Source organism: Sciurus carolinensis, chromosome 4 (genome assembly GCF_902686445.1).
Source record: "Sciurus carolinensis chromosome 4, mSciCar1.2, whole genome shotgun sequence".
Taxonomy (NCBI): Eukaryota; Metazoa; Chordata; class Mammalia; order Rodentia; family Sciuridae; genus Sciurus; species Sciurus carolinensis.
This window is the reverse complement of record NC_062216.1, coordinates 40,788,561-40,802,582: the sequence shown is the minus strand read 5'-3', so window position 1 is coordinate 40,802,582 and position 14,022 is coordinate 40,788,561. Positions and strand designations below refer to the sequence as shown.

Sequence of the window (14,022 nt, the reverse complement as noted above, 5' to 3'; positions counted from 1 at the left end):
ATGTGCAGGATGGAACCTGACTTAAATTTGGAAAATCGAAGAGATTTAATAGGAAGAAATTCATCTTTGTGATAATAGCATAAAGAGGCACAGCAGGACATGACAAATTAAGAAAATACCACATTTGAGAAGTTATCATTCACTTTTGTAGTTCACTTTATCAGCAATATTAAATGAGGGGGAAAAGGAAAAGTTGAATCATAAAAATGTGAAAAATATAGCTCTAGTGGAAGAAGGGCCTCATGTGTCTGCTGCATCTGGTTCTTCTGCTGACAGCAGGGAAGGTCTACTGGCAGGTTTCAAGAAAGAGCATGACTTAGTTTTTTAAACATTTTTTGGAAGTTCACAAAGAATAGACTAGAAATAGATTATACTTAGGTGCATAAGATATATTAGGAAGTACTTCAGTTCAGTTAATCAAATACTATTTAAGGTTACTACATTCCATGCACTTAAAATGTGAAGTGATAGAGGTGTGCTTTAGAGTAACATGTGCAGTGTGCTACAATACTGTTGAATCAAAATAAAAAATAATAATAAACGACTTTAGAAGTGTGTGTGTCTGTTTAATGTATAGTTTTGTTATTATGTGAACTACTATAACTCAGTCACCCAAACTGGAACTTCTTTAATCTTCTGTTTCCCTTTTCCCTTATATCCAATATCTAATCTGTTTCAACTTCAAAGTACTCCTTGTATAAACTCAGTTTTCCCACCTCCATTGTCACCATCGCCGTACATACCACCCTCATCACCTCTTGCTTAACTTCTGGCACTAACTTCTTAAATTAGTCCCAACTTTCTAGACCTCATTCCCTGTGAGCGACTCTCCCTCCAATACTAGACAGAATGATCTTTGTGTAATGTAAGTCAGATTTCATCATTCTGCACCCATATCCTCCAATGACTTCTTATATTTAAAAAAAAAAAAAAGGAACTCTGTCTCATGACCTACGAGGCCTCATGTAATCTAACTCTACATATTTTCATGATCTCATCTTGTGCTATGCAGCTTCACCCTCCCCCATCCTGCCCCATTAGTCTAATCACATTGGATTTCTCCAGTTTCCAGAGTACACTGTGATTTTAGCTGGATGTGGTGGTGTATGCATGTTATCTCCAGTTACTCAGGAGGCTGACACAAGAGGATTACAAGTTCCAAGTTTGAAGTCATCCTGGACAATTTAGGGAGAACCTGTCTCAAAATAAAAAGGGTTAGAGATGTAACTCAGTGGTAGAGAGCTTACCTAGCATATGCAAGGCCCTGTATTCAATTCCCAGTATCATATACCTACAAATACACACATGCACACACACAAGAAAAAGAAAGAAAAATAGAAAAGGAAAAGAACAAAGAAAAAATCAAATAGACTGTTTTTTTTTTTATCTTTCTATCTACAAAGTATAACCTATATCTTCACTCCCATTTCTTGCTCAACTATTCTAATACTTTGTACCTGTGTTTCCTGCTTATTTCCCACCATAGAACAGCTAAAGTGATCCTTTCAAAATGTAGACAGGATCATGTTACTCTCATGCTGAAAAGCCTTCAATAGTTTCTTGACACATTCAGAATAAAATCCAATAATCTAATCATAATTAACCCAACTTCACATTCCTGCTGGACCTCCTCTCTGACTTCATATTCCTTCTGCATACCAACGTTTTTCCTCTTCACGAACCACAATGACCTCCACCCTATTCTTCAAACACAGCCAACGGGCTTAAGATCCTACTATTGCTCCAGCCAGGAACCAGATATCTGCCCACCTCTCACTTCCATTTGAGTTCTCTACTCAAATAGTGTCTCCTTAAAGAGGTCTTCCCAGTTATTCCCAGGTTCCTACACTTTCCCCTATCACTTTCCATTCCCATGTGTCATTTTACTATTCTTTTAAACATTATCCCCATTTGACATTGCAGTCTATTTTTATTTACCATCTACTTCATTACAATATAAACTCCTTGAGGGTATGGACTTTAACAGTTTTTATTTTTAATATTGCTTCACCAATATTTAGAACAGGACTTGATGCACAGTAGACATTTAATACATGTTTGCTGAATGAAACAACTGGACACTGGAAAGCCCTATTTACACATTTAGGATGTGCACATTTGTTAATTAGAATAATTAATATTCAGTGGGTTATTTTTCTTTAGGAAAATATTCATTAGAATAATGTAAAGAGATGTCTTACCCAATATCTTCATAGTTCATCTAAATTATGTTCAGATCAGAGGAATCCAGTGTAATAATGAATTTTGGGGAAAAGCATTATCAGTTTTATCTTTTAATAAAAAATTGGAAATAATTAAAGTATAATAACCTACTTAATATTGCTATATGAAAAATTTTAAATTTATCAATGTTTTTGCTAATACCATTTGAATACCATTTATGTGTTCCCTTCTTTTGTGTTTCTTTAATTATTTTTTTATTGTGCTACTGGGGATTGAACCCAAGGGTACTTTAGCAATGAGTGATATACTGTGCGTTTTCTTATTTTTTATTTTATTTTGAGACAGTGTCTTGCTAAGTTGCTGAGGGTTTCACTAAGTTGCTGAGACTGGCCTTGAACTTGTGCTCATCTTGCCTCAGCCTGTGGAGTTGGGGAGATTTCAGGTGTGAACCACACACCTGGTTTCCATATATTTCATTCTCTTCTCTTAATTCTCATAGATTAACTTCATAAATACAACCAACTGAATGGAACTCAAACACTATATAGATTCCAACTTTTAAATGTTGTCTGAAAGAGAAAGATGACTCTTCACAGAGTTGTTTTCATAAAACAAGTTGACTTTGTGGAGTTATTCTCATAAAATAGTTAATATTAGGTAACAAAGTATGCTGTGAAATGTGTGTGTGTGTGTTTTAAAATAGCCTATTTTGATACTGTAAAATACTACATTTCAGGTCCATAGATTTCAGTAAATTATTTTTCTTTAGGAAAAAAGATAGTCACCAAATATCATTTAGTTTTTATAAAAATATTTTGGTTCACAGAATTACATTTTATGAGGTCATTCACACCATGCTAGTAACCATGTTTAGACAGGTTTAAATAAGTCTTTTTTTTTTTTTTAAATCAATCTCAATCATGCATTGATTGTGCTATAAATTCGAGTTCTTATTTTATGAAAACGGATGCTGATCCTCCTGAAAATATGTATGTAACTACTTCATTTCAAAGTGACAACAGCCTACAAATTAGATTCTGTTCAAATACTGTAAAAAGTTTACTATTATGTTTCATCAAAATAATTCAACAGATTCACAAATTCTCTAAACAAAAAAATCAATAGAAGTGCCTTATAATCCACTTAATTTGTTCAAAAGCATTTTCTGAGGACCCTTTCTTCATGAAAACTGATTAAGTTCTGAACAAAGTCCAGAATGTGCCCTGAGAACACCCATGCAAGGTGCTCTTGAAAGAATGAACTCTAGCCATGGTGGAAACAATGATATTGATTGCAGAAGTAGACATGCCCATGTTTGCAATGGTTCGTTCCACAGTTTGAGGTCAGCATGTTTCCTTTGATATTCTGGTCAACAAACACCAGTTAGAGGAAAAATATTTTCCACCAAAGGGCAAATCAGAATTTTGGAAAGTGTTGATGATTAAAAGTTTTCCTGTGCAGCAGCTAATCATGGAATCCCAACTAACCAATTCTATTTCTGAATAAGGTTATTCGGAAGCATGTATGAAAAACTACGAGCTAATCTCAAGGACTGACTAGACATTAGAAGTAAAGAATGGAATCCAGGGTGAATCTCAGACTTACTGCTTAGAGATGTAGATGCTCCTCAACTTTCAATGGTATAGCACCCTGATAAATTTATCATAAATTGAAAATATCAGTTCAAAAATGCACTTACTACATGTAACCTATCAAGTTCAGTAATACCATACACTGCCAAGTAATTGTTGTTCACCCTTTTTATCATGTAACTGATTGGAGGCTAAAGTTAGTTCATCAAAATTAGAGGTATAGCTTCAAATATGAGCATATATATCTAACACATGAAGGTGTCTTACTTTTGTATTATCATAGAGTTGAAAATTCATAAGTCAAACCATTGTAAGTTGGGACTCACCTGGATATAAGATTAAGCAAGATCAATTTAACACCAACAAAAAAGCATGAATATTTTGGTTGTTGAATTTGTGTGAACATGCAGACTGATGAATTGCAACCTTTCTTTCTCTAACTAAAATCATAAATGTTAATTTTAATATAATCTTTCTCCAGATAGAAATAAAATACCAAAAGCTATCTCATATATAATTAAAATCAAATATGATAATGATTCACTTTCCTAAAGCCAAATTTTCTGCCATCCCAAGCATCATGCAGTTCTAGAACAAGGAATTTTTCTGTTAAAATATCTAGCAGAAGAGAAGCATCCATGTACCACTTTTCAGTAAGTATACAGTGAAAATTCAAGAAGCAAACACTTTACATACTGCCAAGTATTTCCTTGATTTCTTAACAAAGAAACATGCGTGTGTTGACCAAATGGCTGTGTATATAATTATGTCATAGAATTAATAAACAAGGAACTGAGACACTAAGAACAGGAAAGAGAGAGAGAAAGAAAACGGCAACAATGGAGAAAAGCTGAGGGTGACAACAGAAACCCGTTGCCCAAAATGATAGGAAAGTAATAATATGGCTCAGTAAGAATGCAGAGACTCACAGACTTCACACACAAGAAAGAACATATTCCGAAGGACTACAAACCAAGTAGCTCTGAGACTGCATATGTGCACATGTGTGTATTATGGTGGTGGTGAGACTCAAACTGTCAGCTGGCTTAGGCTCTTTGAAGGAGAGATGACAATCTGCTTCCAGTCTCCCTCAGTTAGTTGACAGTGTTCAGTTCCATATTGATGTGGGAGCACCCTCTTTCTTTTGCTTGTTGGCTAATGATTAGGGATCATTCTCAGCTTCTAACGTCACCGCCCATTCTAAGGCCCAAAGTTCCTTCAATCTTCAAGACCAGTAGTGATATGATCATCCTTTTACTTAACCATCTTTTTAATTTTCCTTTCTGCCACCCTATTCTGACTTTTAAAGGGCCATGGGATTAGATGAAGTCCATTTGGCTCATTTAGGATAATTTACCTGCATTAAGACCTGACTTGTAGCAATATGTATATCCACAAAGATCCTCTGTTTTGTAACAACCTTACCAAGGATGTGACACTAAAGAGGTGGGTCATGAGGACAAAATTTCTGCCTGCTACAATTTAGCAATACAATACGCTCAAGATTAATCAAGGTGCAGGTCAAAGGATACACAATTTTAGTTAGGGTAATTAGGTTTAAGAGATCTAGTGCACCTCCTGATGATTATAACAATATGCTATATACTTAAAAATTGCTAAAAAGAGCAGATTTAAATGTTTTTTCAACACACAGGCACAAAATAAGTATGTGAAGTAAAGTATATGCTAATTACCTTGATTTAGTCACTCTATAATATATGCCTATAAAAAACGTTTTATGCCATACACAGAAATACATTTTATTTGCTTATTAAAATAAAGTGTAGGCATATTTTTAAAACGATAAATCAATAGTATAATGGGAGTGAATCTGAAGGGAAGCAAACATACAGACAAGGTAGAAATGTGTACAGGAAATGTCAGAGGTGAGACCAATCTGACTCAAATACTGTGGGCTACCTACTATCTGCCTGACTCTCAGCAAGTTGCTTAACTTTCGTGAGCCTGTTTTCTCATGTATAAATAAAGCATTATGATAACCATTTCACAGGACTATTGAGCACCAAGCAATAGACACCCAAGAAATGATAAGTATTATGTCATTAGTTATGCCTTATGGATGCCCAGTCACTCTTCATTAAAGACACAAAGCTCTCTCCTACCTATTTTCTTACAGTATCTAAGAATTGAAGTATTTATTTGATTTGGCTCATTTGGATAAATTGTCTTAATATCTATTTAGTTTTAGATATAAAGAAAGTTTTCTTATTTTTAGATTTATTTTTTCCTAGTCCCCTAAGGTTACTATAAAGGATCAACTAAAGCAACATAAAACACTAAAAAAATAATTGACTTCTAATAGATTTAGAATCCAGGCTTATATGACTATTTTCTAGTATGACTACTTACTGTTTGAGTAAGTCACTTATTTCTAAGTCTCAAACTTCAAATTTTTAAGACTGAAGAACCTGGGTTTCATTGAATCTTAAATTTATTAATCTACATGAGAGCATCTGTAGTTTTCAAGGTGCTACAAAATACAAAGCACTGCTGTTGAGAAGGCAATGGTGTTGTTGGTAGTGATGTGCTTCTCTCAGCCGTGACAGAGAGTCACACAGCACTTCAGTGATACCATTTCCACAAGTGTCCCTTCAGCATGATGGTAGTGTTTTTTGCTAGTCCCCAGGTAACTCAAGACCCCTGTGTGGATGACTTCCTTGTTGAAGGCACTTTCAGCAATGACAATCTGTGGCATGCAGTGACATCTCTACTCCCGAACTTATGGATGAGATTCTGATGTGTGGAAGCCTTTGGATGCACAAGTGGCTACTGAATTGAGTAATTGGCCATGCCCAACAGAAGTGATTTAACAAAAGAATCTGGAAAGGATACGATCTATAAGATTTCCCCAGAGTAGAGAAGTACAAGATGTGAAATATAAAATCATTGATATTTTTGCTATGTAATTAGCAGAAACAATTCAATAGCCTTTTTTCAGTCTCAGCAAATAAAATGATTGATGCAGTAGTCAATGACCCTTTGATGTTTAGTTGTATTTTATATAAAAGAATATCTTAGCTCAGATAGAAAACAATGTATTTTTCTCAGTCTAGGTAAGATTTTATTTTTATCACATTTTTCATATGAAAATCATCCTTCTTTCAATTTGCTGGTAGATAATAATCTTTAAATAATACTCCATTGCCTGTTTTGCATGGATATACAAGGAATGAACATGAAGATGTTATTTTTAAGCTTTTTTTAATACAAATAAATGATAATCTTTTTTATTAACTACATAATTAACACAGTAACTACCAAGTTAAAGATATGGTTTTTAAGGTCATTTACACTTGTTTTGATGTTAATATTTTCCCTTAAACTTAATAAAATTATTTTTTAAAATTTTTTACAGACTGCATTTTGATTCATTGTACACAAATGGGGTATGTTATTTAGTTTCTATGGTTGTGCACTCTGTACATACCATTTGTTTAATCATACATTTACATAGGGTATTGATGTCTGTCTCATTCCACCATTTTTCATATCTCCCTCCTCTCATTTCCCTCCATGTAATCTAAAGTCCCTCCATTCTTCTCTCACCCCCCAACCCCCCTGCCCCATCATATATCATCATTTACTTATCAGTGAATACATTCAGCCTTTGGTTTTTTGGGATTGATTTATTTCACTTAGCATGATACTCTCCAATTCCATCCATTTATCTGCAAATTCCATTAATCAAAAACATCGACTGGCAGATTGGATTAAAAAGAAATACCCAACAATAGGCTGCCTTCAGAGGCTTATCTCATAGAAAAAGACATCCACAGACTAAAGGATGGGGAAAAACATACCATGCACATGGACTCAGTAAAAAGGCAGGGGTCTCCATCCTCATATCAGATAAAGTGAACTTCAAACCTAAGTTAGTCAGAAGAGATAAAGACAGACATTTCATACTGCTCCAGGGAACCATAAACCAGCAAGACATAACATTTTTTAATATATATGCCCCCAAACAATGGAGCAGCTATGTACATCAAACAAAGCCTTCTCAATTTTAAGAATCAAATAAACCAAAACACAGTAATAGTGGGTGACTTTAACACACCACTCTCAGCACTGGATAGATCCTCCAAACAAAAATGGAACAAAGAAACTATAGACCTAAATAATACAGTCAATGATATAGACTTAATGGACATATACAGAGTATTTCATCCATCATCATGCGAATATACTTTCTTCTCAGCAACTCATGGATCCTTCTCCAAAATAGACCATATGCTATGCCACAAAGAAGCCATTGGTAAATACACAAAAATAGAAATACTACTTTGTATTCTATCAGACCATAATGGAATGCAATTAGAAATCAATGATAAAATAAAATCAAAAACTACTCCTACCCCTGGAGACTAAATACTATGCTACTGAATGATGCAATGATAACAGAAGACATCAGGGAAGAAATAAAAGAATTCTTAGAGGTAAATGAGAACAATGACACAAAATATCAAAATCTCTGGGACACTCTGAAAGCAGTACTAAAGAGGAAAGTTCATTGCATTGAGCTCATACATTAAAAAAATAAAAAGTCAACAACTAAATGACCTAACATTACATCTTAGTAAATTTAAATGGATGTAGAATCTTGTGGGGATTTCTATTTCTCCAAACATGACTGACCAGAGATTTTTATGCCTCTCCTGATTTTTGTTTATATAACAAATAAAAATGACCAATGAAGACACACACGGCAGTTATAACTTTTAAAGCAACAGATGAGCCTGCATGGAAGTAAAGGAAGACCAGGTGGGCAAGAGTGAAGCAAGGGCACAAGCTGAGGGAGGACAGTGGGCAAGGAAGCCACCAGGCACCCTGGGCCACATCCAGAGTCCTGTGGCCTAGAGGTTCGTAACTGAGACCATCTGCATAAACCCATCATCCAGGGAAATGGAAAAATAATCCAAATAACTGCTACCTCAACTTGAATGAGGGTGGAGGAAGAACAAACATCTTTCCTGCAAATTTGATGTCCACTGGCCTGTTCTTGGCTTGCAGCCTGAATCCATATTGTTTATGTGGATTCTAAGCCCAAAATATAAAGTGGATCTGAGCCTGTACTGTTCATGGGGACGTAGAATAAACAAACACAAATCCTACTAAGGTGGATTTAGACTGACAGCTAGCTTGTCCACACACACAAAAAAAATAATGAATGGAGCAAGAATACAGTGAAATGTCCTCAATGTTTTCAGAGAAAATAACAGTCAATCTAGAATTGTTTGCACAGCTAAAGTATCTGTCAAGAATGAGGACAAAATAACAACAAAGCAGCAGAATTTGAGAATTTGCTTCTAAACAGCCCCCAATTAAATAACTTCTGAAGAGAGTTCTTCAAAAAGAAGGAAAAAGGATCCTGTACAATCTAAAATCCATCAAGGAAAGGAGAGGAAGAAACAGGGTCCAAGTAGTGAATTTTCTATAAAATGTAAAACTGTTTAATTTTTTGGTTATAAAAACAAGCTAGACATTTTTAAAATATGTCAATTGAGAATGTGCTTTGAAAGGGGTGATGGGAAATAAAGCGTTCTAAGCATCTTGAATTTGAGGGGAAAGGAAGTAAATGGATTAACTTCAGGACTTAGGTCAAATGCACATCTTTACATTTTAAGGGTAACAATTTCAGTCAGCTTTTTTGTTGCTATAACTAAAGGACCTGACCAGAAAACTGTAGAAGAGGAAGAGTTTATTTGAGGGCTCACAGTTTCATCGTTCTGAGTCCATGGAAGGTTGACTGCATTCCTCAGGGCTGGAGGTGAGGCAGAACATCATGGCAGAAGAGTGCGGTGGAAGGAAGCAACTCACATGATGATCAAACAACACAGAGAGAGAAAGAATCACTGCCAGATACAAATATATACCCCCAAACCACACCCTACCACTTCAGTTACCACTCAGTTAATCCCTATGAGGGGATTAAATCACTGATTGGGTTAAGACTCTTACAACCCAATCATTTCTCCTCTGAACCTTCTTGCATTGTTCACATGTGAGCTTTTGGGGGACACCTCACATCTAAACCATAACAGGAAACATTAAAATAATATGACATAGAACAGGGATTCCAAATAATAAAGAAGAAAATTGAACAATCACTTCAAAAGAACCAGAAGGGAGAGGAGCAATGAGACAAGACACAGGGAAAGCAGGACATAAAGTCGGTTCAGTAACACTAGTAACCGAGACTCACATTGGGCTTGAATTTGCCAGACAATGTTTGACTCATGTTCACAATAGAAACCCAGGTCAGCACTACTCTTATCCCAGCTTATAGATACAAAACTTAGGCAGAGAGGTTATCCTTGTTTGCTCAGGCTGCCATAACAAAATGCCATAAGCTGGGTGCCTTAAGTAACAAAATATCTTTTTTGTCACAAATCTTAAAACTGGAAAGTACAGGATACAGGCACCAGCTAAGTGGATTTCATTGTGAGGCCTTATCTCTTGACTGGAAGGCAGCTGCCATCTCTTTGCTCACTTGACCTTTTCTTGGAGACCATGCTGGTGGCGTGTGTGGAAGAGTCAGCACTGATCACATCCTGAGAACTCCACCCTCATGATATCCTGTAACTGATCACCTGTCCAGTGCCTGGTCTCTAAATACCATCTCTTAAAGGGTGAGGGCTTCATCATACCAATTTGGTTGGTGGTAAAGGGCACAACATTTATTCCAAACAGAATTCAAATGATTGTCCAACAGAAGAGGCAAAAGACAAATGCAGGCAGTTTGCTGAAGAGCCATTGCTTTTAAATATCATCACAACATGTAAAGTAGAAATGAATATAAGTCAAATAATCACGTAAATAAATTGACTGAATTTTTCACTTTTGTAACAAAGATTATATTACTGATTGGAAAAAAATATTCATCTGTTTCAAAGAGACTTCTCTAAAGCAACATCATCTCTATTTTGTTGCATATCTCTCTCTCTGTCTCTCTCTGTCTCTTTCTCTCTCTCTCTCTCTCTCTCTCTCTCTCTATATATATATATATATACACACACCATATTTTATTTTTTCATATTTATGATTTGAGAGATAAACTGGATTATCTCCTATTTGGAGCTCTTTTGAATAAAGCTGCTATGAATACTTTTTCCAGGTGTTTTTGTGGACCCGTGTTTTATTTCTTGGGGTAAATACCTAAGTGTAAACAAAAGGGGCCAGAGTGGTTGTTTTGTTTTCAAATCTATCAGCAATATAGAATAATTCTCCTCGCCCCACACCCGTGCCAGATCTTAGTCTTATTGAGTTTTTCATTTCAGTCATTTTAATGTTTATATTAATATCTCATTCTGGTTTTAATGTGCACTTGCCTAATAACAAAGTTAAGCAGCTTTTCATCAGCTTGTAGTTCATATAGCTTATATTGTGAAGTGTCTGTTACAACCTTTTGCCTATCTCCAGTTGTTCTTTTTATTACTATTAACAATTTTAAATTTTAAATTTAAATTTAAATTTAAATTGTTTAAATTTTAAATTTAAATTTAAACAACTTTAAATTCTTTATGCCTTGTGGAAACAAGTCCTTTGTCAGACATGTGTATTGCAAATATAGTCTCCCAAACGGTGATTTGAATTTTCATTTTCTTAACTGGTTTTGTGAAGAGTAGATATTTTTATTTTTTCTCTATACATAAAAATATTAAAAAATATGGAAACAGTTATTGCCAGTAGTGAATGAATTTAGCAAGATCACAGGATACAATGCCAATATGCAACAGTCAATATACATTATATGCACTAGCAAAAAATAATGAGAAAATAAAAGTTTAAAATATACTTGTATAAAGGCATCAAAAATATATATTTAGAGATAAATTTAACAAAACATGTAAAAATGTGCATACTGAAACCAACAAATCTTGCTGAGAAAAATGAAATTTTTAAATAAACAGTGAGTTATATCCTTGTTTATGAATTGAAGAACTCAATATTTTTAAGATTCCCCAAACTGATATAAGAGATTTAGTGCAATTTCAAACAAAATGCTAGCAAATTATTTGTAGAAATTGTCAAGGTGATTCTAGTATTTAAATGGAAACATGAATAGCTATAGAATAGCTCACATCCTATTTTTTAAAAAGTTCAAAAGTGACTAAAATTACATCTTTGTTAATTTTACTTATGAAAATCCCATTCAGTATGAAAACTGTGAGACAGTATTATTTGATTAAAATTAATTTTAAAATGTTTTATACAAACTATAGAACTCTGTTCTTAAAAGGCAAAACACTAGCCAGCATAGAAAGAAGTTCAAGCAGTTGCCAGTTGAAATAACTTGTATGTCTTAGGAATGATGCTGTTCAAACAATTTATAATTTATAAACTTGAAGGCATTTTTACTATCAGATCACATTATTCTGACATTTTTAAACTAGATTATGTAATAATTTTCATACAAATAATAAAATTTATCAAAAATTATGTATAGTATATGAATCCAAATAAGGCATTTCTGTTGTGCACAAAGGTACTGACATTGGACTTGTGTGGGAAGCACATTTTGCTCTCCATGTTTCTGCTGTTAGCAATGTACAATTTAGAAATGAGGGGAAGAGATTAGAAGCAATGAATATTTTTCCTTTTGCTCAATACCATTGATCAAATAATCTGTCTGTGCCCATATAACAGGCCTGAGAAAATAGTGTAGTTTTATTAGTGGTAACTTTCCAGAATCAATAACTTTTCTAATGAATATAAAAGCCTGGGTGCCTTGCAGTCCAAATTCATGCAATTGGATTGCTTGTTGTAATCAAGCACTGGCATTAGCGTTCTGTTGTGATAAAATAAGTGTTTAGTAATTTAGTTCTCAACTGCTTCTGGCATTTCAACACTTTGTTGGCATATAAAGTAGAAATTTCTCCTGTAGTAAAAAGTAATTTATTGACTTTTTTTCTTTTTAATTTTATCACCTGTGATGAACAGGGTATTGGCCTTGCCAGCTTCTATCTTCAAACATTGCTGGATAGAAGTTACTTCCCTCCAACCTTAGCTAATTTAAGGTCAATCCTGATTGATAGTTTTTTAAAAAAAATTCAACTTGGTCCTTGAATGAAAACAATCATCACATTTTATCAAGAGTATGTCTAATTTCATTTGTCATAGTGTGTATTTCTTTTGTATAATTAAAAATAACTACTGTCCCTGTTCCTTAGAGTTGACAAATGCATATGACAGATGTGCACCAAGTAGGTAGCTATTGGGGAGAAGGTAAGAAAGACTGCTTAGACATAATAAAAATTTGATAAATGTCAACCTTGAAGTTGTAAGTATTCCTAGGACTTCAAGACAATCATATTGCCTAATCATCTATACAGACTATAAAAATGTGTGCATAATGATGTATCATTTCACTTCTATAGGTCTAGTTTATTTCTATGAAATATTTCCAACAGAGGAAAATAAAAAAGTCCATGAATAAGATTAAATAGTTCTGAAATAAAATATCCTGTGGCGGGCTATCAGAACTGAAATACACTGTCAATTAGCTTTTACTATGTAAAAAGCCATCCAACCTTAGTAGTTTACTGTAACGATCATTTTTTAGTTCATTGTTCTATAAATAGAGAACTCAACTGGCTGTTTCAGTGTCAGATAGGATGACTCATGCCTATGCTTACCTTGGTCAGCTGGTGGGTCAGCTGACAATCTGACCTCTCAGATAGCTGGTAGATGATAGGTGTTTTGCTGGGCTGTTGGAGTCCAGTGTCTGCCATCTTCCAGTGGGTCAATCTGTGCTTATTTTTTTTTTAGTGGTCTCAGTACTCTATGAGTAGCAATAAATAAGCCTAAATTACTTTTCAAGTTTATGCACATATCATATTTGCTAATGTCCCATTTGTCAAAGCAATTAGTTATTCAGTCCCAGAATGTGGGAAGCCATCCTTATCTAGCAGAATCAGACAGTTCCCCATCTAGTTTCCCTGAGAAAATGGCTCCCCTAACTCCACCCTATCTTGTCCATCACAGAAGAAGCTCCTCCTGGTCTTGGCCCCCCTTGACCTGTGTGTCTATAAATAAAAGAGAGTTGGGTTACTCTACAGTTGTTAGAGGCCAGAGCTGGTATGGCCAGACCTGTCATGCCCCCTCTCAATTAAAAGGAATATTGGCTCTTGTGTGTTTATTGATTAGATAAGTTTATGGGTAATCGATTAATTTACAGCCAACTTTGTCCTCCAGCAGTTAACCCTTTTCTCATCCATGCGGGATG

At 34.7% G+C, this 14,022-nt stretch overlaps 1 pseudogene; it reads right to left on the bottom strand.

Annotated features, from left to right (window-relative positions):
* The window catches only part of LOC124982681 (palmitoyltransferase ZDHHC4-like), a 116,459-nt pseudogene extending 102,931 nt beyond the window's left edge, over positions 1-13,528 (bottom strand).
* Positions 13,529-14,022: the final 494 nt, after the last annotated feature.